This window comes from Dromiciops gliroides, chromosome 3 (genome assembly GCF_019393635.1).
Source record: "Dromiciops gliroides isolate mDroGli1 chromosome 3, mDroGli1.pri, whole genome shotgun sequence".
In the NCBI taxonomy this organism is placed as follows: domain Eukaryota; kingdom Metazoa; phylum Chordata; class Mammalia; order Microbiotheria; family Microbiotheriidae; genus Dromiciops; species Dromiciops gliroides.
The window spans coordinates 270949383-270976346 of NC_057863.1; the positions used below are offsets into that span (position 1 = coordinate 270949383).

The following is a 26964-nucleotide window of genomic DNA, read 5'->3' on the forward strand; positions in this document are numbered from 1 at the left end:
ACACATCTTGTAAACATGTTGAACAGGTTCTGCCCCTAAAGAGCCACCACTGTTAAGTGATATCTCAGCTGGGGCTGGCAGAGTGTGCCTCCCCACCAGGGGATACTCCAGAAGGAATACTACAGCATTCATCCAAAATCAAAACATCATGCTCTCAGGGCTCCCTCCCTCTCTCTCTCTCTCTCTCTCTCTCTCTCTCTCTCTCTCTCTCTCTCTCTCTCCTTCCTTCCTTCCTTCTCCTTTCTTCTGTCCTTCCTTCCTTTCATTCTTTAGCTGGCTTTTTTAAGGTGAGGGAGGAATTTTTAAAATGATATTTTTTTCACTTTAAGTGGCCTCTTTCATTCATTCATATGCATTTTTTTAAAGTTACTGTTAAAAAGGAGAGCTGATTGAAGTAATTTTTACTTCCTCTCACTGGAGTAAAAAAGAAATGAAGAGCATTATAGAGAATATTCTTTAACATCAATATCCTTTTAAAATTATAAAATCACCATACTGGTCAATAGCTATCAAAATTAGAACCATGCAAGAGGTAGTTTGAGTCCTTAACTATTAAAATAGATTTGAGTAAAGTACCTTAAGTACTTAAGTAAGGAAAGGATTAAATAGTGTTTAGGCAACAGTACAGTCATGGTTTTATTTGTGTGTTATATAATCCATTTTATTCATATACCTTCAGGACTGAGTTCATTTAAACTGCCTTGTACTGCGGAAAGTAATGTTAATCCCTGGATGGATGGATGGATGGATGGATGGATGGATGGATGGATGGATGGATGGATGGATGGATGGATGGATGGATGGATAGATGGATGGGTGGATGGAATGAGGGATATACCAAAATAATACAATATAAAATAGTATTTTTACATTTAAAATATTCAAGGCCTTGGAAGTCAAGAAGCTTTGTAGGCACAGAGACAATGACTGTGATCATTGTTCAGTTGTAGCAACGTTCAAAGATAACTGTTAACCTTTGCAGAAGCAATGAAGTCAAAACTATTTAAGCTCTTTCCTATTTAAGCATGGAGAGAAATGAACTTTTCTGGTGATGGTGGTCAGCTTCTCAACATTGCTGGACGGTTACTGCAGAGTGGTGACTTTAAGTGCCTATAAGGAAAAACTTATCCAGGATTTATTGCCCAAAGAGACTCTGCCTTCTGAAGGATCTCTCTCTCTCTCTCTCTCTCTCTCTCTCATTCTCACACACCCACACACACACACAATCTACATAAATCTATACCACTCACATTTTTGAGGCTTTGAGATTTAATAAAACAGGTTAACAAAACAGGTTGATTTCAACTTGGCCTTATGTATGAGTGTGCACATTTCTCTAGGTCAGCACCTCAGGAACTGGTCCAAGGTAGTTACGGATTGTTGTTAATATTCCAGAAAGAGCTCCTGCTGTTCTGTGCTCTGTGTCTATCCGTGAGTGACAGGAAGGAGTATATGAGACTGGTCTGAGCTTGCCAAATTACAATGTGGCAGGAACTGACAAGGACAGGCCCCGACTCATCTGACTAGAGTCAGACTGAGGTTGTGGATTGGACCATCTCTAATACTGAGTGATAGTGAATATGAAAAAAAGCAGTTCCTACTCAGATACCTTTTTTCCAATAATCTCCAGATACTATGTATTAACAGGATAAAAATAGCTGACAATTATAGAGTGTTTTAAGATTTACAAAGTCTTTTATAGATGTCACCTCAGTTGATGAGAGAATAATTGTCCTTTATCACTCTTTTTTAAAATAAAGATATCTTTATTTCCATCCTTGACTCAGTGTTTAATGGAGTGGGGGGAATGAAAGGGGGATTTTCTCTATATCTTCATCTTCATCAGCTTTTCTGAAGTAAAGATAAAATTGCTCCTCCTTACCTCTTATACATAAAGAGGTCATCTGTGCCTCAGTTTCCTCATCTACAAAATGGAGCTTGTATCTCTCAGAACTGTTCTGAGGATCAAATGAGATAGTGCATTTAAAGCAATTTATAAAACCTAAGCTTGAAAAAATAGATGTTTCCATTGATATAGATAGTCTTTTCACCAGAGCAGATCTTAACCAGTTCATGATTTTTTTTCATCTTGTGTAATTCTTTGTGTGTTTTTCTCCATTTGGGATCCACCCAACCCTAGATGTTGATATTCTATAGACAAGCAATCAACAAGTATTTATTTTCTACTTACTATGTCCTAGGTGCTATACTAAGTCATAGGGATACAAAAGATTCTAAAAAGGAAGACAATTTATTGACATATGGACAGGAGTGGGGGTGGGGAATATTGGAATGAGGCCAAAAGCCTTGAACAGAGATTCAAGAACTAAGAGCTAGCCAGCTACAACTCCCATAAAGCTCAGGCATATACAGTCAGAAACCTCTAGTTCTATACAATGATACATGCAAATCAATCCACCCCAGGTCTGGCTATTCCCCAAAGTAGGCTTTTCTCAGCTTGCTCTTTTTTCCCCCTGACAAGAGGTTCATGGGAAAAAAGGAAATAAGTATAGTGTTCCAATTGGGACTCATCCACTGCAGAAGATTATGTCTTCTGCCTCACTTCCAGCTTGCACTGAATAATATATATCTTCTATACCTTTAAGGATCTTAACTTTCCATGCTCAACTCCAACTTCTATTCTCCACATTCAATAACCAAACAAAGCTAATATGGACAGCCATCAAATTTTATACTATCAACATAAAACTTAAACAGCCAGGAAAACAAATTTCCCCGGGCCTCCTCTAACAGCCAAGGACAGATAAAGGAGAAATTGGGAATTGAATCCTAGATAAACAAAAGTGACCCTCCAATTTTGGATGCAGGAGGGTAAGCAAAAGACCAGCAAAGAGCAACCCCCACCAACCAATCTTCCACAAAATCCTTTTCTCTGCCATCATACATGATCTCCAGATTGTCAGAAGGTGTTTCTTATGGACATTCCTCCTGAACTCCCTAACAGTCTCCTCCTAGGCTCCATGTCAATCTTCTCACTATCACTGTTGCTACTTTTTCCACTTGGGAAAGGTAGAAAATCCAACACCACCACCACCATGTTGGCTGCCATGTTGGTTTCTTCCCCAGCTTTTTCTCAGAAATATGTGCAAAGTTAAGAGCAAGACCATAAGAACATCAGGAATTCTGGGTTGTCTGCCCATCCTTCTGATATCTTGTTCACCAAGTTTCCATAGCAACATCTCTAATGGAAGAGCCAAGTCCTAGGGTCAGGTGTGTATATACACATATGGTGATATGATATGGCATAATATAATATAGTATAATGTAATATATAATATCATATCATGTGATATGATATAATAGAATGTAATGTAACACCATATGACAGGATATGATACATTATATATTACATAATTTAATATGTTTTATAAGTACATATATAATGTGCTTATGTACATATGTATAAATACAAGATAATTGGGAGCACTAGAAGCTGAGGGGATCAGGAAAGGCTTCCTGTAGGAGGGGCTTTTGTAAACTGAGCTCTGACTGAAACTAAATAGTAGAGGAGAGGAAAAGAACATTTAAGTGTTTGCTGATGTCTAGCTCTGACATCTCTTCTGTGTCTCAGACTTCACTTACTTTTTTCTTTTCTTTCTTTCTTTCTTTCTTTTTTGTTTTTGTTTTTTGTTTTTTGCGGAACAGTGAGGGGTTAATAACTCACCCAGGGTCACACAGCTAGTAAGTGTCAAGTGACTGAGGTCAGATTTGAACTCAGGTCCTCCTGAATCCAGGGCCAGTGCTTTATCCACTGTACCACCTCACTGCCCCCTCAGACTTCATTTTCAACCAATTATCCCACTGATGACATTTTAAGAACTGAGATGATTCTCTTTCCCCAAAGCCTTCTCCCCTTTCCAATGTTAAGTTTTTGTCAGTGGCATAATTATTTAGATAGTATGTGTCTCATTCTCTTAAACCCCCTCCTTCATACCCTAATCCCTTGCAAAGGGGCTAGTCAGGATGATTGAACACATTTCATTTCTATTGTTGTTACAAAAAACATATAGTGGGGCAACTAGGTGGCACAGTGGATAAAGCACCGGCCCTGGACTCAGGGGGACCTGAATTCAAATTCAACCTCAGACACTTGACATTTACTAGCTGTGTGGCCTTGGGCAAGTCACTTAACTCCAATTGCCCCACCAAAAAACAAAAAACAAAGACATATAGTGACCTGTGAAGCAGAATTTGGTGCTTTGGATTCTCTTATAATGATCGGAATGAGGGGGAGACTCTAATTAGGTTAGATTGTACTTCTACTGTGCATCAAACGAATTATTTCTGCCAGTAATTTCAGAGGCAGCTAGGTACATAGAATGCCAGACCTAGAGTTAGGAAGACTTGAGTTCAAATCCAAACTCAGACACTTACTCTCTGTATCATCCTGGTTAAATTACTTAACCTTTCTCTGACTCAGCTTTCCCATCTGTAAAATGGGGATGATAATAGTACCTACCTCCTCTGGCTGTAGTGAGGATCAAACGAGACAGTATTTGTAAAGTGCTTTATAAACCTTAAAGTGTTAACCTTAAAGCTAGCATGATCTACTGCTAGCTAACATTAATGGAAATCTTTTGATGGATATAAGAGATCAAAGAACTAATATAAATAGACTATTCAAAGATAAACAATGCATGTAATCCCTTTGTTTCAATAAGGAAATATTTCTAACCTCATCTTATATGAAACTAAATGCACTTGGTTTCATTTATTTAGCTTTTCCATCTCCCTGGAATTATGACTAATGTTTATTTGACAGACTTCACAATACTATGGATTGACACACAGAATACAGATGCAAGGAGCATCACTTAGATTTTGCTAGCAGGTAATCAGAAGCAACAAAAAGATGTGTTTAGAACTGACTCATTGCCCAGTTCAGTACTTCGGCTTAGCCAGTAAAAAAAATATATCCTTCTGTTACAGCCCACTACTCAGAGACAGGCAAAATCCTCATTACTAGAGAGCAAAACAACAAGCTTTGGAGTCATTGACCATTTGGGACCTGGAGTTCTATATGTTTCAAAAGGATGTGCAACTCAAAGTAACATATATCATCATGACCACGCTAACTCAGTAGATAAGGAAATGCTGTTGCCGCCCCCCCCCCCACCGTGGGTTTGAAGCATAAACCATGGAAACAAATTCTTTTTTAAAGAATCACTAAACCTCTCTGTGACTCCTTTTTCAGTCAGTCAGTTAGTCAATAAACATTAATTAAGCACTTACTGTGTGCCAGGCACTGTCCTAAGTAATAGGAACACAAAGAAAGGCAAAAGATCTCTGCTCTCGAGGAGCTCACAATCTAACAAGGGAGACAATGTGCAAACAACTATGTACAAACCAGCTACGTACAGGATAAAATAGAAATAATCAACAAAGGGAAGGCACTTGAATTTAGAGGGATCAAGAAAGGCTTCCTGTAGAAGGTGGGGTTTTAGCAGATACTTGAAGGACTAGTCAGTGTAGTAAGTTTACAAGTAGCAAGGTGGTGTAGATAAGAGTTAGTCTGTTCCCTTAAAAACTCTATAAAATGAGATCTCAAACTCCAAATGCCATCAGATCCATGCTGCTTAAAGCTCCCATCTCTAATCCATGCCCCATTTTACCCCACTCCCTACCCACCCCTACTACTACTCCTTGCTGCCATCCTACAAGTCACTCCATTTCCAATGGCTGTCCTCCATGCCTGGGATGTTCTCTCTCCTCCTCTACCTCTTGACTTCATTGGCTTCCATCAAGTTACTTCAATAATATATCCAAGTCATTTCAAAGTTTTCAGTAAAATATTAAAGTTAACCTGTCTGCATTATCTCAAAATTATCAACACCATTTGGTCATCTGCTGGTCTATACTGTGGAGGTCTGGAATTTGTCTGGAGTTTTTATATCATAAGACTAAAGGGTCCTAACAGCTATACCTTCCACTGATCCAGCACGTATTATCAGAATGTGACTTTTGGTTACTATATGATACAATTTGTAAATTCTGCTCATTATAGTGCATGACTTCCACATTCCCTTTTGCAATCTTACTTCTTGCCATTGCCCCCCTTACACTAACTACTCATAAACTTACTACACTAATGATAAAGGGGAGGGGTAATCAGGGGAAACGAGAACAAGATATAATTTTAACACAAGAGGCAAATAATACATAGTAACTTTCTAATATGCTATGTGATAAATGCCTAGACAAGTTGTAAGAAAAGTTTTCCATGCTCTTCAATTCACATTTTATAAATTAAAATTAATTTACCCACAAGTAGTAGAGTATATTGTGTCAGGCAACCAGCCTATCATGTTTGTCTCAGAACCCTTGGTCAAACTCTAAGAAATATACAGTCTAGGTGCTCAAGAATAAACCAATAAGAGAATTATTCTCAGTAACTAAGAACTTCTTTTAAATTTTTCTTTACTTATTTAACAAGCATTATTCCTATATCAGCCATGTCCAAAAATATATGTATCATTCTATATTTTAAGTCCATCATCTCTAAGGGGAACTCAGTCATGTTAGTCTGCTAATGGTGAAGATGTGCGATGCATCTGGAATGTGCCATGAGTTTCTCTTCCAGAAAATCAAGAAGTTTAGATGAACAAGACCAGGGTATTTGAGACAATCAAAGCAGGAAAAGCAGGAAAACTAACTGCCTATGTCCTTCATTGCCTCTGGAAAAATAATCCTGGGTACATCAGCCAGGGGAAGCATGTGAAAGATATACCCAGCAGCCAACAGACTGTATTCATACCATATGTCCCTTCCTCTGCTTCAGAGCCACTGGGGCATTTCTGAAGTGTGGTCCTTGATTTCTTCTATTACCTGGTTTTAATTAACTAACTGAAGTCCCTTTGTCTGACTGGTGATGTCAACTGTGAAGGCTCTGAATAGAAGGCACCCTGGCAACATTTCTTGGAAGGAGTGCCTTCTGAATGGGCCTGATGAGCTGAGGATAGAAGGTTGCAAGGAATGTTTCCTCTTTAATCCCACATTTAATCGCTGGAGCTGAGGACAATAGAAAGCTCCTCCAGCCTCCCTGAGCATGAGTCTCTTTGGCCTGTCCAGCAAGTCTTCCTTTGTCAGCCTTACAAGGAGATTTCACCTCCACACTCTGAACAGAAGATTCACTTCACAAGTGGTTTTGAAATGGAACAGCCTGGACCTCGGGTCTCTTGACCACAGATGGGGGAGGGAGGGGTTGGACAAATGACACATGTTTCATATGCATCTGTAATGACATGTAATTATTACTTTGTTTCCTGGAATAACTGCGGTCATTAGGATTAGGAAAGAAGCCAATGTTCTGTAGTTATTTTTGGTTTCTCTGTTCAAGATATATGTATGTATGTGTATATGTATATGTATGTATATGTGTATATGTATATGTGTGTATGTATATTGTGTATGTGTATTGTGTATGTGTATGTGTGTATATACATACATATATATGTGATTTCTAAGGTATAAATGTTCACATTGAAAATTTAATAATCAATTCTCCTGAGCTGGCTCAAGCTTTTTCCAGCACATTCCTAACTATAGGCAATATAAATTTCTCTTGCAGTAGAGTGTAGTAGGTTGGAAGTCAGGCTGCTATGAGTGTGGAAGTGAATGAGTGGTCAGGAAGTAAAGGTAGCTAAATATAAGTGTTTCTTTTTAGGAGTTTGGGAGTGAAAAAGAGGAGAGAGAGATAGGATTGTAGCCTGAGCGTATGGCAGGGTCATGTGAAGGGTTTTTTTTAAAAGTGATAATGTGTGTACACAGCAAAGAACCAGTTGATAGTGAGAGACTGGAGACAAGAGAGCAGGAATGACTAATTAATGGGACAAGTGCCTGGAAGAACATAGCATAGAAGAGACCACTGAGTCCAATTTCCTTATTTTACACATGTTGAAAGTGAAGCCCAGGGAGACAGGTGACTTGTCCAGGTCATGCAAGTAATAAGCACAAAAGATAAGATACAGAAAGAAATAGTTTCACTCAAAAATGTAATTTAATTTTTGAAAACAAAATTAAAGCACTAGGGAATAGCAGAGGTTGGGAGTTCAATCAGGAAGTCTTAACCAGTTCATTTATCACATTGAAGGATGGCAGAAACAGCCCACCATTGAAAGACAGGTGGTGGGGGCAGCTAGGGGACGTAGTAGATAAAGCACCGGCTCTGGATTCAGGGGGACCTGAGTTCAAATCTGACCTCAGATACTTGACACTAACTAGCTATGCGACCTCAGGCAAGTCACTTAACCCTCATTGCCCCACCAAAAAAAAAAAAAAAAAAGATAGGCGTCACACCCAGAAAAAAACCATACACACATAAACCAGGCATTTAACTCTATGTCAGACCTAGTGTCATTCTTGCCTTCAGATTGGTGTCTGTGACCCTGGTTAGGTAGTACTAGCCCTTTGCCTGAGGGCCCAGTCATTCTTGATCCTGGTGTCATTGGGGCCTCAAAACCTCTCTGCCTTCAGTAGCATATACTTTAACTGGAAAGATAGAACTAATATACATGAAACAAAATAAGAATTATAATATGGAGCTAGACTATGGAGTTGACTATGAAGATGAGATCCAGAGCTCAAAAAAAGTATGAACCCATGTGAGCTGAAGTTGTCTGCAAAGGTTTCATAGAGAAGGTGAAGTTAAATTTATCTAAAATCAGTCATGCCAAAGCTGAAAATTCTAGTCAATAAAACATGTTTCATAATCATTTGCATAATTATACCCTGAGAAAAGCTAGTAAGACAGCAGAGTCCTAAGAATCTTTGAGGGATGGTAGATCTAATAGGAGGAAGTAGGCCAAATCTCCCAGAAAATCTAGAAACGTAAGATGCAAAAGCATAAAAATGAAGACCAAACCATAAAACAATTTTTAAAAGTGTGTAAATATAACTGATTACCTAGACATATAAATGGATAGATAAGGAATGAATGAATGAATGAATGAATGAATGAATGAATGAATGAAAAAGCACTTATTAAGTGCCTACTTTGTCCCAAACACTTTTCTAAGGGCAAACAGAAATTTGAGAAAGGTCCTTGCTCTCAAGGAGTTAACATTCCACTGGGGATAGACAACCCATACAGAAGTGTTCAACTTCAGGGTGGATAAAAAACTCCAGTGATCCTCAAGAGTCAGCAGCTGGGCAGATGGGGAAGCCTGATAGTCCCCAGGGTGCATATTCAGAGCAGATAGTAAGCTCTGTGGTCCAGAAGAAGAAATAGCATTTCAGATAGCAATACCTATGAGTCTACAGGGCTTAATGGAAATTCAGATGGTTAGGCTATGAATTCAACTCTTTGCCTACCAAAAAGTACATTATTGTTGAGTATCTCGTTTCCAAAAAGAAAAGGCAAGCATTCCTGCCCTGTGAACTTCATCTTCTGTGAGTGGTAGATGGGCTCCCATGGGTTTCAGGATCCACTTGGCCCATCATCACTACCACAGCCTATTATTTTCAACACACACACACACACACACACACACACATTTTGGTGGATCTATGATTTTTATCAATGTATGTAATGCCTCCAAAAGTATAAATCAGAACTCACCCACATCTTCTGATCTTGTACAACTATTGTCCATGTCCTCCCATAAATCTTCCGAAGGGGAATCTGCTTATTTTATCCATGGCCTTCCTCTAGGTTTCCTAATATTACTTGAGTAGCAATACAACACAGTGGTTATCCCTCTAGTATCCTTCTCCCTCTTATATATCTACCCCCACCACCTGATCATGTACCTCAAAGATTTTTTTTGCCATTTCTTGAACACAATTAAGTGTGGGTGGTAGGCTACAACCTATTTAAAGCTACCAAATGTTTTTCCATTTGGCTGATACACAATTTTGATTCCTTGGAGATGGTAGAATTCTATGACTTTCATCCACATAGCATTACCAGGAGAATATTAGTATGTAAAAGAGCAGAAAGCTTGTAACCATTAAAAGCAGTTTAGCAGATGCAATGTATCTCTTGCTACTCTAATTTTTAAAATTCTAAGCAAAGATCATTGTCCATATGCAGCATCTGTCCAACACATATGTACTAATAGGCTATACCATCCAACTTGCATGTCATAGCCTGGACAATTAACATTCTTTATCAGTCTGAATTTTCCTGAGTGGATTGTCAGGTCCAGCTAAAATGGTTGTCTCATTCAGGTTATTCTTCAGTGTTACAGGACTTGATGCAATCATCACAATGTTATTTGCAAACAGGGCAGCTAGGTGGTCAGTGGATAGAGCATTGGCCCTGAAGTTAGAAGGACTTGAGTTCAAATCTTACCTCAGACACTTATTAGCTCTGTGACCCTGGGCAAGTCATTTAACCTCAATTCAATTAAAATATCCAGGGCCATCTTGAGTCATCCTGATATATGTTTTGCCCCTGCACCCAGATGACTCTAGAAGAGAAAGTGAGGTCGGTGACCTTGCACAGCCTTCCCTCACTTAAATCCAATTCAGTGCAAGTCATGACATCACCAAGATATTATTTTTCTCTTCAGGAATGAAGGACAAACAATAATTTTCAAACAGAAGCATCTGAAGGACCTCATGATTTATAGGGAATCCTTTTCCATTTAGATTCTTAACTGAATATCTTCCCTCATAGTGTCAAACACCTTTGGCAAGAATATACTAGGAGCTTCTATTGTTGTACCCATTAAAGAATTTTATATAGTCATAATATACACAGCATATGTATGGAGACATCTTGTTAGAGAAGAATCTTTAAGGTGGCATTTTGCTCTATACAATGACATATTTTTTAACAGTTAAAAAACAAGCCCAGCACAAACATATTCTCTTTTAGTCAATTGTATGGATACAAAGATTAGGTTGGCTATAGAATATCATTTGTAAAAGCTCTGCTTTTACATGTATGTATGTATAAGATTCTGTGTGCATATTTATACATATATACATAAACATTTTGAAGACGTCAGAAAGTAAGTACATTGGCCTAAATTTGTGGATATCCTTTTAATGACCTCTTTTTAGTAATAGTGCTTATGTTGAGGGGCAGCTAGGTGGCGCAGTGGATAGAGCACTGGCCCTGGATTCAGGAGTACCTGAGTTCAAATCCGACCTCAGACACTTAACACTTACTAGCTGTGTGACCCTGGGCAAGTCACTTAACCCCAATTGCCTTACTAAAAAAAAAAAAAAAAGTACTTATGTTGATAAATTCACAAGTCTGAATCCAAAAAAAATCCCATGCCATTCATGATTTTTTCCAATTGTTGAGTACTTAGAATTCTTGAGAATTGACCCATCAATACCCTCTGAATTAAATCACCTTTAGCTTGAATGTTCTCTCTGTATACTTGATCTGGTCTAGATGTTCTCCCAAATTTTGTTCTTTTAGACACATTTCTATTTCCTCGTGAAACAAATGGAGGAATGTTATGTTAGAGTCCTAATTTGTTTGCTCCATTGTAACTCATAAAGAAAATAGTTCGTTAAAGAAACATAGGCAGAATTTTTCCATTTTTCATCATTTGTTGTCTTTCCTATTTCTTCTTTGCATGCTCTTGGATAATATTAATTATGTTTTGTACCAAGATTTCTGCTAATTTATTTTTTGTCCACTGCTTTTCAATTTTTTGAGCCAACATAATTCCACCATTTTCCTCCATGAAATTTTATACGTATATTCTAAATTTGTGTTGACCTTGGCTACTATATGCTCCACTTGTTAAGAGTGTCTTTCCCCCACTTGGGAAATTTCTAGATTTTTCTGATCTCCTACTAATCATTACATTATTTAAAATTCTGTAAGGAAATTATGATAATCTACATCAATGTTTGTGGCTCCCATTTTTGCATCAATACCTTATCTAAATAGGTCAGGTTGGAACTGCGTTAATTATTTACCAATCTCACTTTTATCTCTCCCAGTTTAATGTTGATTTTTATTTTTGCTCTAATAATAATGATCTGACAATTGGTTTGGAAATTGCTCCTGCTTCAGTAACAAGTTATTTCATAATTTTAAGATAGAATCAGTTTCAACTTTTTATGATATTATTCAATGGAAGTCTATGACTTCCAACTTCTTGAACAAAGTATTCATAGTAGGTAGGCTTGAGAATTTTTTGTAGCCACCAAGACTTTGTTTTCTTTTATTTCTTAATGCTGAACTATATTTTCCAACTTCTTTACCATCTTCTCTACCTATCTTTGCCTTGACATCAATAAGTGTTTAAACACACATACACACACATATGTGTGTGTATGTATGTTTGTGCATGCATATATACATATGGTAAGAGAGAGAGTTAATTTGAAAAGACTTACAGAATTTCTCTATCTCCTAATTCTCTTCAAAAGATGCTGATTGAATGATTTGCAATTATTTTCATGATGGTCTTACAAGTGCTTGCTATTATTACTGTAACAAAAAGATTACCAAGTATCTCATAATGTTTCTGGTTGACTTTCAATATACAATAAAAGCAATTTCATCAACCCCTTTCTTTTCTTTTCCAAAGAGAACCCACTCTCCCATTTAGCTTCAACTACCTAATATCATCTTATTTCATTTATAGCAAGAAAAACAATATCATGGGGTGGCAAGGTTACACAGTCATTAGAGCAGTGGCCCTGAAATTAGTACGACCTGAGTCCAAATCTGTCCTCAGACATTTACTATTATGTGTCCCTGGGCAAGTCATTTAACTCCTAATTTTGAAGAAGGAGGAGGAGGAGGAGGGGGAGGAGGAGGGGGAGGAGGAGGAGGAGAAGGAGTAGGAAGAGGAGGAGGAGAAGGAAGAGGAGTAGGAAGAGGAGGAGAAGGAGGAGAAGGAGAAAGAATAGAAGGAGGAGTAGAAGAAGGAGAAGAAGGAAGATAAGAAGGAGAAGAAGAAGAAAGAGGAGGAGGAGAGGAAGGAGAAGAAGGAGAAGAAGAAGAAGAAGAAGAAGAAGAAGAAGAAGAAGAAGAAGAAGAAGAAGAAGAAGTAGTAGTAGTAGTAGTAGTAGTAGTAGTAGTTGTAGTAGTAGTAGTTCATGTGGTCCACGAACTTAAATACTGACTATATTTCAATATAATTAATTTCTTTTGTAATCCTATATATTTTATTGTATGCATTCAAAAACATTATGAGAAGGGGTCCCTAGACATCACCAAACTACGAGAGAGCTATACTAAATTAAAAAGGGCTAAGAACCCCTGCTGTAAACCCTGAACAAGACTCTACATTGCTACCAGAAACCAGGGCCATGTATTTGCACATTTACTCACCCAGGACTCCATTTATCCCGCAAGACCCTTCTTCTACCAAAAAAAAAAATTAACCATAAGGCCATTAAAAAAGTTGAGAACGAAGGGCATTTCAGGTGTGAGAGATAGCTAGAAAAAATGTTGGAAGCAAAGATTGGAGTGTCTTGTTCATGGAAGAGCCAGAGGACCAGTGTCACTGGATTGAAGTGTACATGTCAGGAAGTAATGCACTAATAAAAGTAGAAAGGTATGAAGGATAGGTTACTAAGGGCTTTGAATGCCAAGCAAAGGATTTTGTATTTGATCCTGCAGGTAAAGGGGAGGCACTAGAGTTTATTGAGTAAGGGGGTTTCCACACTGGGAGTTCCTGACACCAGGCCTGATCCAAATGTAGGCATGCTTACCATATATATATATACATATATATATATAAATTTGTTTGGTTTTTATTTGTTTATTTATTTTGTGGGGCAATGAAGGTTAAGTGACTTGCCCAGGGTCACACAGCTAATAAGTGTCAAGTGTCTAAGGCCAGATTTGAACTCAGGTCCTCCTGAATCCAGGGCTGGTGCTTTATCCACTTTATCTATTTATTATTTATTATTTATTTAGCTGCCCCCCTGAATATATTCTAATTCTGTCAATCTGAAATTAATTTCATTCCTGGGACAAAATTAGTCAGAAAGAAGTTTCTGTTTAAGATAATATTCTCCTCACCTAAGAAATACAAAGTTATTGCTTGTTTACACATTTATTTTTTGAAAGAATTTTTTTCACATTCAGATAACTCTTGATTATATGTCATTCCCTCTTTTCTCAGTTACATCTGGATTACAATGACTTCAAACTGAAGTATGCATGCAATCCAATAGTCGATCAATCAACCAATAAACATTTTTAAAGAACTTACTATGTACCAGGCTTACTTAGTGCCAGAGATACAAAGAGAAAAGTAAAGCAGTCTCTGTTCTTAGGAAACTTAGATTTTAAGGAGGGGAGAGACAAGAAGTGCATTTATGGAGGTATTGAATCAAGACATAAAAAGTAGATTCAAGGTATCTTCTTGGAGAAGAATGCACTAGCTATTGGGGGGGGGGGGGGGTTGGACCAAGAAAGGCCTCTTGCAGAAACCAGAGATTCCAAGAGACAGTGAGAAGGAGAGAATGCATTCTAGGTTCTGGTGCAAAAGGCACAAATGTGGGAAATGGAATGTCAGTGGTATAACTGGACTGTAGAACAGAGGGGAAGAACGTGTAGGGAGACAGGAAAAGTAGGAAGGGGCTTTAAGTGACAAACAGGAATTTATATGTAATCCATGAGTAATTACATGGAGTAGAGATGTAACATGTTCAGACTTGTGTTTTAGGAAAATCACTTTCTTAGCTTGATGGAGGTTGTATTGGAGTGGGAAGAGAAGTGAGAAGAGAAACCAAATAGGAAGTTAACACAATAGTTCTGGGTTTTTTTTTAAGTATTTTATTTTTTCTAATTACATGTAAAAATGATTTTAACATTTATTTTTAAAATGTTTGAGTTGCTAATTTTCTCCCTCCTTCCCTTCCCTCTCCCCTCCCTAAGATGGTAAGCAATTTGAGATAGGTTTATTTATGTGCAATGATGTAATACACATTTCCATATTAGTCACATTAAAACAATAGTTCTTGTAAGAGGTTATGAGGAAGTTGGTGGTTGTGTGAGTAGAGAGGAGAAACTAGATTGGTTGCCTGGTTGCATATGTGGAATGAAAGGGAATAAGGAATCAAGGATGACACCAAAGTTGCAAACAGCAACAATTTTAGTACATTGAACATTTAGAATATTGAGCTGTTATTTTCCCTCCTTTTCCCCCCAAAACCCATACCCATGTATAGTTTTTTTTATTCCCCAAACACTGTCTTTTTTGCATTTTAAAATATAAAGAGGAACTATATGAAATGGGGGTGGGGAGTTTAAATGTCATTTCATTTTTAAAGTATTTAGCCACAATTAGGAGATGTGTAATCATGGTGTTTTAAGCTTTATACTTTCTGTTTATAGTTTCTAATATTTTATCTCTAAAATGTCTAAATAGTTGGTCTTGACTTTAAGAGTACATCCCTCTTCTGTTTCACTAATGAATCAAATTGCAAAATAGAATAATCATCTGTGGGAGGTAAGGGGGTGCTGTATTGTTGAGGTATTAGAAAATACTTCAGAATGCTAGAAAATTAAAGAAAATTCATTGAAGGAAAGCTCAGACTTCACCTTATTTTTCATGGCAAAAATTGTAGGGGTGATTTTCCCAGTCCAGCAGCAGACTCAGAAGAAAAAGCACACTTAGCCACAGAGAATAACCACAGTGCCCTCTGCAGATAGGAGCATGTTCGGTTCAAATTTCATTCAGCTCCTGAAATGCAGAAACATTTCAAATAGTTAAAGAAAGGAAAGAGTTGGAATCATTTCTTAACTTCCAAAAATTTTTCTATCATTCAGCAGCAAATAAATTAAAAGGAAATAATGATAAAAGTTTTATAAAGAAATATGATTCAGTCTGTGTGTTGGTGGAAGAATCTGAGTATAGACGTTGTTTTAAACTTTATAAAAGGCCCTAATCTGTTTGGTTCTCAGTAAATAGAGCTCAATATCCTACCTCTCCTGCCAAATGAGAATGCTTGCTTAGATTGTTGGGGCTATGCAAGAAAAAGTGGAAGGAATTATCCTTTCATATGACCTACCTATAGCCATATTGGCATCATTGGAACTTGACACTGGTGGCAAAAATAAAGTGAAATGGAGCCAAGCATCCATCTCAAGAGAAAGCAGAGCAGAGGAAATGAGATGTGTGTGCCAGTACCTCTGGCTTGCCAAGGTCATTAGATGATGTTGTCTGTGAGTTAGCAGCAATGAGTTTTGTTGCTCTGCCAAATGGTGACCTGGCTTTCTCCACCTTTCTGGGTTTAAGCTTTATGTCATCACTGGGAAGGAAATGAAAGGCTAGGAAGAGGTCATCAATAACTATAAGTTTTCATTACTTATTTAATATTTTCAGTGTGGGTCCTAGTCTTCTTCTGTCTGCACCCTCTCCCTCCACTCACTTCTACATAAAACACACAATGTCTACCCTATTCACTCCTGGGCAGATCAAGTCCATTTTAAAAAGCATTTATGAAATACCTTCTATGTGCATTGTCCTGAGAATTGTGATAGGCATGGATACACAGACAAAGAGGAAGACAGTCCTTGCTCTCAAGGACTTATAGAGCCCTGGCCCTTCAATTTCTGACATTGATCCCAAGAAATTTGACTGCAGGGACTCCCTAATGAACGAAGGAAGGAAGGAAGGAAGGGAGGGAGGAGGGAAGAAGAGAGGAAAGAAATAAGAAAAGACAGGGAGAGAGAGAAATAAGGAAGAATGGAGGGAGGAAAGAAACATTTATTAAGCTCCTACTATGTGCTGAGCACTTTACAAATATTATCTTATTTGATTCTCACAATAACCCTAGGAAGCATGTGCTATTATTATCTTTATTTTATGGTTGAGGAAATTGAGGCAGATAGACATTAAATTACTTTCTCAGGGTCACACAGCTAGTAAATATCTTAGGCTGAATTTAAATTCAGGTCTTCCTGCTTCCAGGCCCAGTGTTCTATCCACTGGGATACCTGAGCTGCTAGGAGGAGATTGAGGTAGAAACTCAGCAAAAGGACACATGCATTTTCATTGCTAGAGTGGGATGTGAAATATGTCCAAAGAGTAGCCCACAAAATTCAGTCAGCAAATTCAAACCATCCTAGGAATGATCAAGAAAAATTAAAAACCTAACAGTTAATGATAACATGACAGAGTCCAGCACCCCACACACATGACCTATAGTGGTGGTACTTAAGACAAACGGAAGGTTTATAGGTGTGTAGACCACTGTCTTTTGAACAAAAGGACTAAAGTAATTCTTTTAGATGTCATGACAAGAATATAATATGTTCTGGACTAGCTGTTAAGTAGTCAATGATTTTGATTGATTGTGTAGTGGCTAATACCATAGTCCTATGACAGAAGACAAGAACAATATTGATTTAATGTACCTAGCTGGATTTTTACCACTTTGAGCATATGCCACAGGTATCTCAGGGGAGTTTACCATTTTCTAAAGACTGGTAGAGATAATGTGATAATAGTAGAGAAAAGAGATAGAGATATGAAAGTAGAGATATGAAATACCTAGAAATGATATCATCTTACAGAAACCCAAAGCATAAGGGAAGAATAATGAAGGGGTTAGATCTGCTAATAGAAAATGGCCTAAAGCTTTCCATCAACAAGTACCTATTTTACAGGTTCTTTGTGATATAGGTGAGTCGCAGAGTATTGCAACAAAGTGTAAACACCAAGCTAAAGAATATAGGCATGCTCATGCTTTGACTCTAAATTTGATTTTCTTCTGTTTTAAATTTTGATCCAGTTAGCTAAAGTTTTTCTTTAAAAATTTGTTCATTTTCTTTAAAACCAATTTTCAATTTTGTTTTTATTTTCTGTATATTTTTTCCTCTAATTTTCAAGATTTCCTTTTAGTATTTGTTTTGATTTGGTTTTTTGTTTTGATTTTGCAGTTTGGGTTTTTTTTGCATTTTAAACAACACACTCAGTTCACTAATCCTCCCTTTTGTCTATTTTGCATTTAATATACATTTTCATAAACAATGTTTTTTTCTCTCTGAGAAGCAAGTTAGCTGCATCCCAGAAATTTCAATATGTTGTCTCATGATTATAGTTCTTTCTCATATAGTTATGTTATTTCAATAATTCTTTTACTCACTTGCTCATTCATCATTATGTAGCCATTATTAAGGCTCAGTTTTGCTCTTCATCTTTTGCTTGTATTTCCTGTATTGATTTATTTTAAATTGCATTGTGGTCTGCAAAGGATGGGTTTGGTAGTTTTAGTTTTTCCTTTCCTTATTTCCCTGATCATTTTAGTATGTGGTTCACTATTGAACCACACTATTGGGCAGCTAGGTGACACAGCAGATAGAGCACTGGACCTAAAACCAGGAACACTCATCTTCCTGAGTTCAAATCTGATCTCAGACACTTGTGTGACCCTGGGCAAGTCACTTAACCCCCATTGCCCCACAAAAAACAAAAAACAAAAAAAAAAAACCAAATCTGGCTTCAGACACTAGGTCTGTCACCCTGGGCAAGTCACTTATACCCATTTGCCTCAGTTCCTCTTCTGTAAAATGAACTGGAGAAACAAATGCTAAACTACTCCAGTATCCTTGCCAAGAAAACTCTAAAGGGGATCATGAAGTCAAACATGACTAAACAACAACAAACCATTTCATGTTTTTGCATATATGTGTATATATACATATACATGCATAGGTATGTATACACGTATGCACACTGTGTGTGTGCCTGCATATATATGCACATGCATACATGCATACATGCACATATATAGATAAAACCCACATAGTCCTATAAAAATCTCTTATTTTAAGAAAGATTTTTTTGTGGCTCCCATTTCCAAAAAGTTTTCCTTTTAATTTTTCCTCCTTATCCTTGCCCTTTCTAGTCTATCTTTAATTCTATCCTCTAGTTCATGATTTACTTGGCCCCCTTTCATTCTGTGTCTTTTATAAGAATAGAGTTTCTGATCCAGCCTCAGACACTTGACAATTAATAGCTGTGTGACCCTGGGAAAGTCACTTAACCCTCATTGCCCTGCAAAAAAAAATAGAATAGAGTTTCTGGTTTATGAAATTTGAATTCCCTCCTCTATCCCACTTCTTTGGTGCTGCATTTGTAAATGTTACCCCTACCCTTTCTCTTTTTTTCTGCTGTACCTCATACTTAGAAACACCAATTCATAAAGATAGTCATGTTAAATTAAAGTAGTATCATGTGGTGGAAGGACCAAGGCATGAGGCCTTGGTCTTATCTCCTGCCTTCAGCATGATCATTCTCCCCTCCTAAAATTCCTAATGTTGCTTCTGTCTCTTCTACTTTCTTGAGAGCTAACTGCCTTTAGAGACTCATACATTCCTTCCCTGGGGTGAGATGTATTCCTTTAAGATACAACTTTTCCTCAGAAAAGGCTATCTTCTAATATGCCCCCCCACACCCCAACAAAAGCCCATTATAAAGCTTTTGCCTTTAATACAGACATACCCCTCCTCCCACCCATGGTAGCTTTTAGTGGTATTCTTTCCTTTATCCTTTCTGGGATAAGAAATCTCTCTCTATTCCCCTTTCCCCCTCCCATCATCCCTGTTGCTTTTATCCTTTTCTCCCACAACCGCCATGCTTATTGAGAGGCTAAAAAAATTACTCTGCCTTCTCTGCTCCCCTATGAACTGGGTCAAGGTGTATTTCTGTCTCCTCTCTCCTAATTTTCATAACTTCCCTCCCACAAAAGATAATGATTTATAAACTGATTCAGTGGAAAAAATGCTGAAAGAATGTTTGGGGCAAAAGACCAAATCTTAGCTTTGCCACATACCTTTATAAACTTGAAAAAGTCTTTCTACTTTAGTTTCCTTATCTGTAAAATAACAGGCTTAGAATAGATAATCTCTAAATGTCTTTCCAACTCTGAATCTAGAATACTATGATACTGATAGGGAGTCATGAATTAATTGAGTTTTTTCTTCTTTTATACTGTTTCTTTAAGTACTCTTTAAATCTTTAACCTTTTAGGTCTTTTTTTATCCCTTGGTGAATTCCTTTTCTTCTTTATTCTACCCCCTCAGTTCAATTTATTTTCTCTTTTTTAATAATGAACATTTTTATTTATCATTTTGAGTTCCAAATTTTATCCCTCCTTCTTTAAACAACAGCCTATCAGCCAGTCAATAAGCATTTATTAAGTGTGTCAGGCACTGTGCTAAATGCCGGATAAATGAAGAAAGGCAAAAGACAGTCCCTGCCCTCAAAGAGTTCACAATTTAGTGGGGGCAAACAATTATGTACAAATAGGATATGTACAGGATAAATAAGAAATAATTAGGGAAGGCATTAGAATTAAGTATTGGGAAAGGCTGTAATATTGTAGAAAATTTGTAACCTTCCCCTAGATTTTCCTTATGGGATTGGATTTGGAACCAGAGCAAGCACAAGATGATTTAGTTCTACCTCCACTGGAGCCTGTTGATCACTTAAATCATTGAGCCTCATGTTTACCATCCCAAAAAAATTAAAATGATAGATGAGATTTTCAGAGAAACATTGCCACCTAGTGGAAGAAAAACCTCTAATTTCTTGAGATTTGATTCCTTAACAAATGCTGTTTTTCAAAAGTATTGTCCTATATCTGTTATAATAATCTCGGGGTGGGGGGGGGTATTTTTAATTTGTTTTGCCCTTTAAATCTCTCTTTTTTTTCATTTCTAATTCTAATTATTTGTATTTTCTCTTTTCTTAAATTAGACCTGCTAATTTTTAATAATCGTGTTAGTCTTCTTAACAAAGGTTTAATGATTTCTTTTCATTATATTGGTCTCTACTCTCACCTTGTCAACTTCTCTTCTATTGTCTATTGGTTTGTCACTTCTTCCTTTTCTACATGTTTAAGTGCAATATTAATTAATTCTTCTCTTGTTGATGAATTTGCTTCAGAGTCCTTAACACATTGATTACAACTATTTTGAAATGTAGTATTTATATTGTCATTATCTTTGGCAAAAATTTATTAGTAATTTTGTAACTTCCTCTTTCATCCAGGTATTATTGATGTAATAATCTACAGGGACTTGATTAGGACAATATGTACATGCATAAATACACACACAAACATATATAGTGTATTATGTATGTATGTGTGGATATGTGTGTGTGTGTGTCCATCTTTAGCATTTTGTTTACATCTCCCTATCAGGTATATAGACATGCCCATTTGACCCACTTTCAGTGAGAATGAACTGGTTGGCTCAAGCTGTTAGAGGATGGAACCACCCTTTATGTGAAGCCTATTTTTAAAAGAGTGTCAAAAGCTTTCCCCTTTTTGGAGAATAGACCAAAGAGCAGCAGAGCCAAGAGTGGACCACATTAGGGGATCATGGGGGAAGATGATGCATCAGCACAGCCTTACCCAACTCTTCTCAGGGAGCCATTAATAGCTGATTTAGGGCAAAGGTAAATTGGAGTTGCAAATACTTTCACACACAGGTGCCCAATAGGAGTTCTAAGACCCTAGTCTTCTGTATAGGTGAAGAGGTATTTCCTGGACAACATTGGGGTTTTTTTTGTTTATTTGGTTGGTTGTTTTGTTTTGTTTTGTTTTTTTGCAGAGCAATGAGGGTTAAGTGACTTGCCCAGGGTCACACAGCTAGTAAGTGTCAAGTGTCTGAGGCTGGCTTTGAACTCAGATTCTCCTGAATCCACGGCTAGTGCTTTATCCACTTCACCACCTAGCTGCTCCCAACATTGGGGTTTTTTAATTTCTAGATAAAGACAGGAGTGTTGCAGTATGGCAATGAGACATGCAACACTGGTACCTCCAAAGAACCAAAGATTAGCATCACACAGAAGGCAATGGAAAAATAAATACAATGTGTAAATTGGCAGTAGCATAAAACCAATAAGGACTTTGAAAAACAGGAATAAAAGATGTCATTAAGGAATTCTTTGACAGAAAAAGATGGGTCTGTGGCAAGAGCCAAGGAGAACAGGTCAGGGTATTCCACTGGCCCCTTCTAGATGTAAGGAGAAAATAAGGAAGGTTTCCAGTAGTTTGGGCAGACTCCCTGTGTTGAACTTCTAGAAAGATCTGAACCAGTCACAAAGAATGGGCAGGTATGGATAGGCAGCCATTTCATTATTGGAGGAAATTGCCAATTTAATGATATTGCAGCTCTTTTTGAGTATATTAAAGACACTGTAATTACAAAGACTACAGTTTAGGTTTATATAGTTAAAACTCAGGAGAACAGATTTTATATTATTATTATCAGGTTGAATTACATAGAATTACAGAATTTGAGAGTTGGAAAGGACTTTTAAAATAACTATCTAATCCAGCCCTTATCAGAAAAGAATTTCCACTCTCTCATACCTGATGAGGGGTCATCCTGCCTCTCCTTGAAGACCTCCATGGAAGAAGGAGACCATTTCACTCATGGACAGCTCTAATTATGGAGAATTTTTCCTGACACGAAGCTGACATTTTCATCCTTGAAACTTCCACCAGGGGGAGCTAGGTGGCACAGTGGTAGTGCAGTAGCCCTGGAATAATGAGGATCGGTATAAATCTGGTTTCTTACTAGCTCTGTGACCCTGGGCAAGTCACTTAACCCTGATTGCCAGAGAGAGTCAGACAGACAGACAGACAGACAGACAGACAGACAGACAGACAGACAGACAGACAGACAGACAGACAGAGAAATTTTCACCAACTGCTCATGATTATGCCCTCCAAGGCCAAATAGAACAAGGTGAACCCCTCCTGCATATGATGGCTCTTCAAATACTTGAAAATTGCTAACATGTCCTCAGTGAATCTTTTTTTCTCCATGCTAAATATGCCCAATTTTTTCAATTAATCCTCCGAGGGCGGAAGCCGGAAGTGGAGGCGGCTGGGACCAACGTGGTGACGATGTCGGCGCTCAGGGCTCTGGATCCTGGTGTCGGGGCCGGGTTAAGGCCGGGGTCCACGACCGCCGCCGCCTCCGGCCCTCCGGGGGATCCCTCTCTCGCCTCCGGGAATCTGTTTCAGCCCATCAGCGCTGAGGATGAGGAGCAGCAGCCTACGGAGATCGAGTCCCTGTGCATGAACTGCTATGGCAACGGGATGACTCGCCTTCTGCTAACTAAGATTCCCTTCTTCCAAGAGATCATCGTGAGCTCTTTCTTCTGTGAGCATTGTGGCTAGTCCAACACAGAGATTCAGTCTGCGGGCAGGGTCCCTGAGGACATGAACCGAGAGGTGGTGAAAACAGATTGTGCCACAGCAAGGATCCCAGAGTTAGATTTTGAGATTCCGGCTTTCAGCTCTGGTTTGGGGCAGGACCAACCAGCTCGAAGGGCAAAAGGAGAGACCATGGCTGGGAAAAATGATGAGTTTATTGTCAAGCTGAAGCGGGTGGACTCCCCGTTCACTTTTATCATTGATGATCCCTCGGGGAACAGTTTTGTGGAGAATCCGTATGCTCCTCGGAAAGATGATCCTCTGGTGATTACACACTGCACGAGGATTCCTCAGCAGGGGGACATGTTACGACTCAAGACTGAAGAGCCTGAAGTCCACTGACCCTTTCGAAGACCTCAGGAATGAAATGTTACAATTTAACACAAACTGCCCTGAATGCAATGCTCCTGCCACCACCAACATGAAATGAGTGCAAATTCCCCACTTTAAAGAGGTTAACATCATGGCAACCAATTGTGAGAACTGTGGACACCGGACTAATGAGGTAAAGTCAGGAAGGAGGAGCAGCGGAGCCCTTGGGCACCTGGATCACCCTTCATATCATGGATCCCTCAGACATAACCAGGGATATACTGAAGTCTGAGACATGCAGTGTAGAAATCCCAGAACTGGAGTTCGAACTGGGCATGGGTGCCCTAGGGGGCAAGTTTATCACCTTAGAGGGACTGCTGAAAGACATGCGATTTGGTGTCCAGGAACCCCTTTACACTGGGCGACAGCTCCAGCCCTGACAGTACAGAAAAGTTGAAGGAGTTTAGCCAGAAGCTGGACCAGATTATAGAAGGCAAAATGAATGCTCACTTCATTCTGGATGATCCAGCAGGAAACGGCTACTTGCAGAATGTGTATGCCCCAGAGGATGACCCAGAGATGAAGATAGAGCACTATAAACGCACATTTGACCAGAATGAGGAGCTGACCTCAATGACATGAAGACGGAGGGCTATGAGACTGGACTAGCTCCACAGCGGTAGCAACAGGCAAAGGGGCAGGTCAGGCAACAGAGCTGCCCAGGGCCCCGTGGTTATTTATTACTGTTGTAATAAGTCAGAGGGACTCTTGAATGGGGAGACCTTGTCTGAGTCCATGAAGCTGTGCACACTTTCAAAACAATTCATGATGCAAATGTACATCTGTTGTGTTACTGACCTTATTTTGGAGGTTTTTTATTGGTTTGTGAAGAAACTTGGAATTGAACTCTGGAGCAAGTTACTACTACTTTTTTTCTTGCTAAAGTCTTACTTTCCTTTCCTATTTCTCCTTTCTATAAGAAAGGAGCTCTGAGGAGCTGCTTCCTGATAGGCTTCGAGAAATGGAGGAGTTGGGCACAACCAGGAGTTGGCATTCTATAGATATTAATTTTAGCTCTCAAAAACAAGAGGAGCCATGTTCTAGGGCACTGGAGTCCTGGGATTGGGCAGAAAAAAAGGTTGTCAATAAAATTACTGCTTTCAAACAAACAAACAAAAAACATTAATCCTCCTAGGACATGGACTCAAGGTGATTCACCAACATGGTTATCCTCTGGATGCTCTCCAAATTGTCAACATCCTTTTATAAAATAAACAAACTTTAGTACCAGAACTAAACACAATATTCTACATAGTCTTTTTTGTTTGTTTTTTTGTTTTGTGGGACAATGAGGGTTAAGTGACTTGCCCAGGATCATACAGCTAGTAAGTGTCAAGTGTCTAAGACTGGATTTGAACTCAGGTCCCCCTGAATCCAGGGCTAGTGCTTTACCTACTGTGCCACCTAGCTACCCCGCTACATGATGTTTTGATGGTGGGATTATCACCCCTCATTCCTGGAAGCTCTACCTTTCTTAATGTAGTCTAATATTGTGCTAGTTTTTTTACCACCATATTATATATACACACACACATACATATATAAAATATGTGTGAGCACATACACATGTGTGTATGTAGTATATTACATATCTACTATATGTATATGTGTGTATACAAACACACAGAAAGAGCATCTCACTAAAACCTGGAGATCTTTTTCAGTCATAATCCTGTCTAACCATTCCTATCCTTCTTGTATTTGTTAGGTTTTTGTTTTTGGCCAAATCTGGGACATTGTACATGAGACTGTCCTAATTGGTGGAGAAAATGCTGATGCAACACAGGATGACTTCTTGAGGGGAACCATTGGTGCAAGAGATTTGGAGATGAGAGAGATGTGCTTCCTTTTTTTCTTCTCCAAGAAAGGACATATGCAGTTCCAGATTCTCTTGGGATCTTACTCCAGACATATGCAGAGAAAAAGAAAGTTTTTGGAAGCAGGAGGCATGCAGGAAAAGCCAGTGTTTCCACATGTCTTTATTTCCAACTTACCTCCTAAAGACTTCAGAGAATTTCCCCTTTGATGAGATCAGGGTTTATTTCTTCGGTTTATGTAAAATATCCCCCCCTCCCCCACCCAACGAGAGAGTTCATTCACTTTTTGGGTTGTTTTGTTTTGCATGGCAGTGAGGGTTAAGTGACTTGCCCAGGGTCACACAGCTAGTAAGTGTCAAGTATCTAAGGCTGGACTTGAACTCAGGTCCTCCTGAATGCAGGGCCAGTGCTTTATCCACTGCGCCACCTAGCTGCCCCATACTTTTTGTTTTTGTTGAAATTGTATTCTAATCTCTATAAGTTTTCCCATTTCTATTTGCTATTTGCTTAGATAAATGGGCTTGCTTACTATTGGAGACTATCTTTTCTATAACTAGCATTTGATGGGAAGGAGTCAAACTAGCAAGTGTAAATTAAGGGTTATGCTCCTCCCCTCTAAAGCACAGCTTCTTAAACTGCGGGTTGGGAAATTTGGCAATGGTAAAGGATTATGCATACCTATTTCGTAATACCTCTATACCCAGCATCACATAAGCATTTCTCCAGGAAAAGGGGTTGCTAGTGGAAAAAGTTTAAGAAGCCCTGGTCTAAAGGATAGGGACCAGGAAAGAACTCTCAGAGCAGCAAGCTTTGTGGAGTCTTCTTTTCTATTAAAGGCAGAAATCAAAGTCTAACTTGTACTGGGTTGTGCAGAATTCCAGAGATACCTCTCAGCATCTCTTCTCTAGCTGTCTTTCTATGTGTTTAGACATCCCATGTAGATATAAAGACCTATAAAGACACAACTGCATTTTTATCCCTATTGAATTTCATCTTATCAGATTTAGCCTATGAAGATCCTGTCACTCAATCAACAAGCATTTATTAAGTACCACCAAATGCCAGCAGCTACTCGAGGTGCTAGGAAGAATGAAAACCAAAATGAAACAACTCCTGCCCTCAACTCCCATGATGCCCTGGTTGCTAGTCTTGGTCCATACAAATATGGCAGGGACTTTGCTTAACAAGACTGAAAGGAAAGGTATAGTGGAGGTGAAGGGGATAGATGACTGAGTTCAGAATCAGTATGAATTGGTTTCAAATCCTGTCTCTGATACATACTAGCTACATGCCCCCCAGCAGAACTACTATCTTCATAGTTCCTCAAGCAACCCTCTAAGACTACATATAAGTTGCAGAATACTTGCTGTTTTGTATTGGTAAAGGGAATTTCCTGCACTGATGAAAGCACAGGTCAAGCAAAAAAAAAAAAAAAAAAGATTAGGGATCAGGGTGGAATCATCTTCACCCTATCTTTTAAAAGCACAAAATAATAATTTCATTAATGTTACTTTTATGGTGTATTGAAATCTTTCTCAACTGTGTATTTATTGTCTTCTCCATTCAACTATGTCCTCATATTTTGAGGGGTTTTAGGAGGCAGTTGGTAAGTGACTTGCCCAGGGTCACACAGGTAAGTATC

The 26964-nt window shown here is 38.4% G+C and overlaps 1 pseudogene; it reads left to right on the forward strand.

Annotated features, from left to right (window-relative positions):
• Positions 1 to 22807: 22807 nt before the first annotated feature.
• On the forward strand, positions 22808 to 24448 carry LOC122745808 (annotated as a pseudogene).
• The last annotated feature ends 2516 nt before the right edge of the window (positions 24449 to 26964 follow it).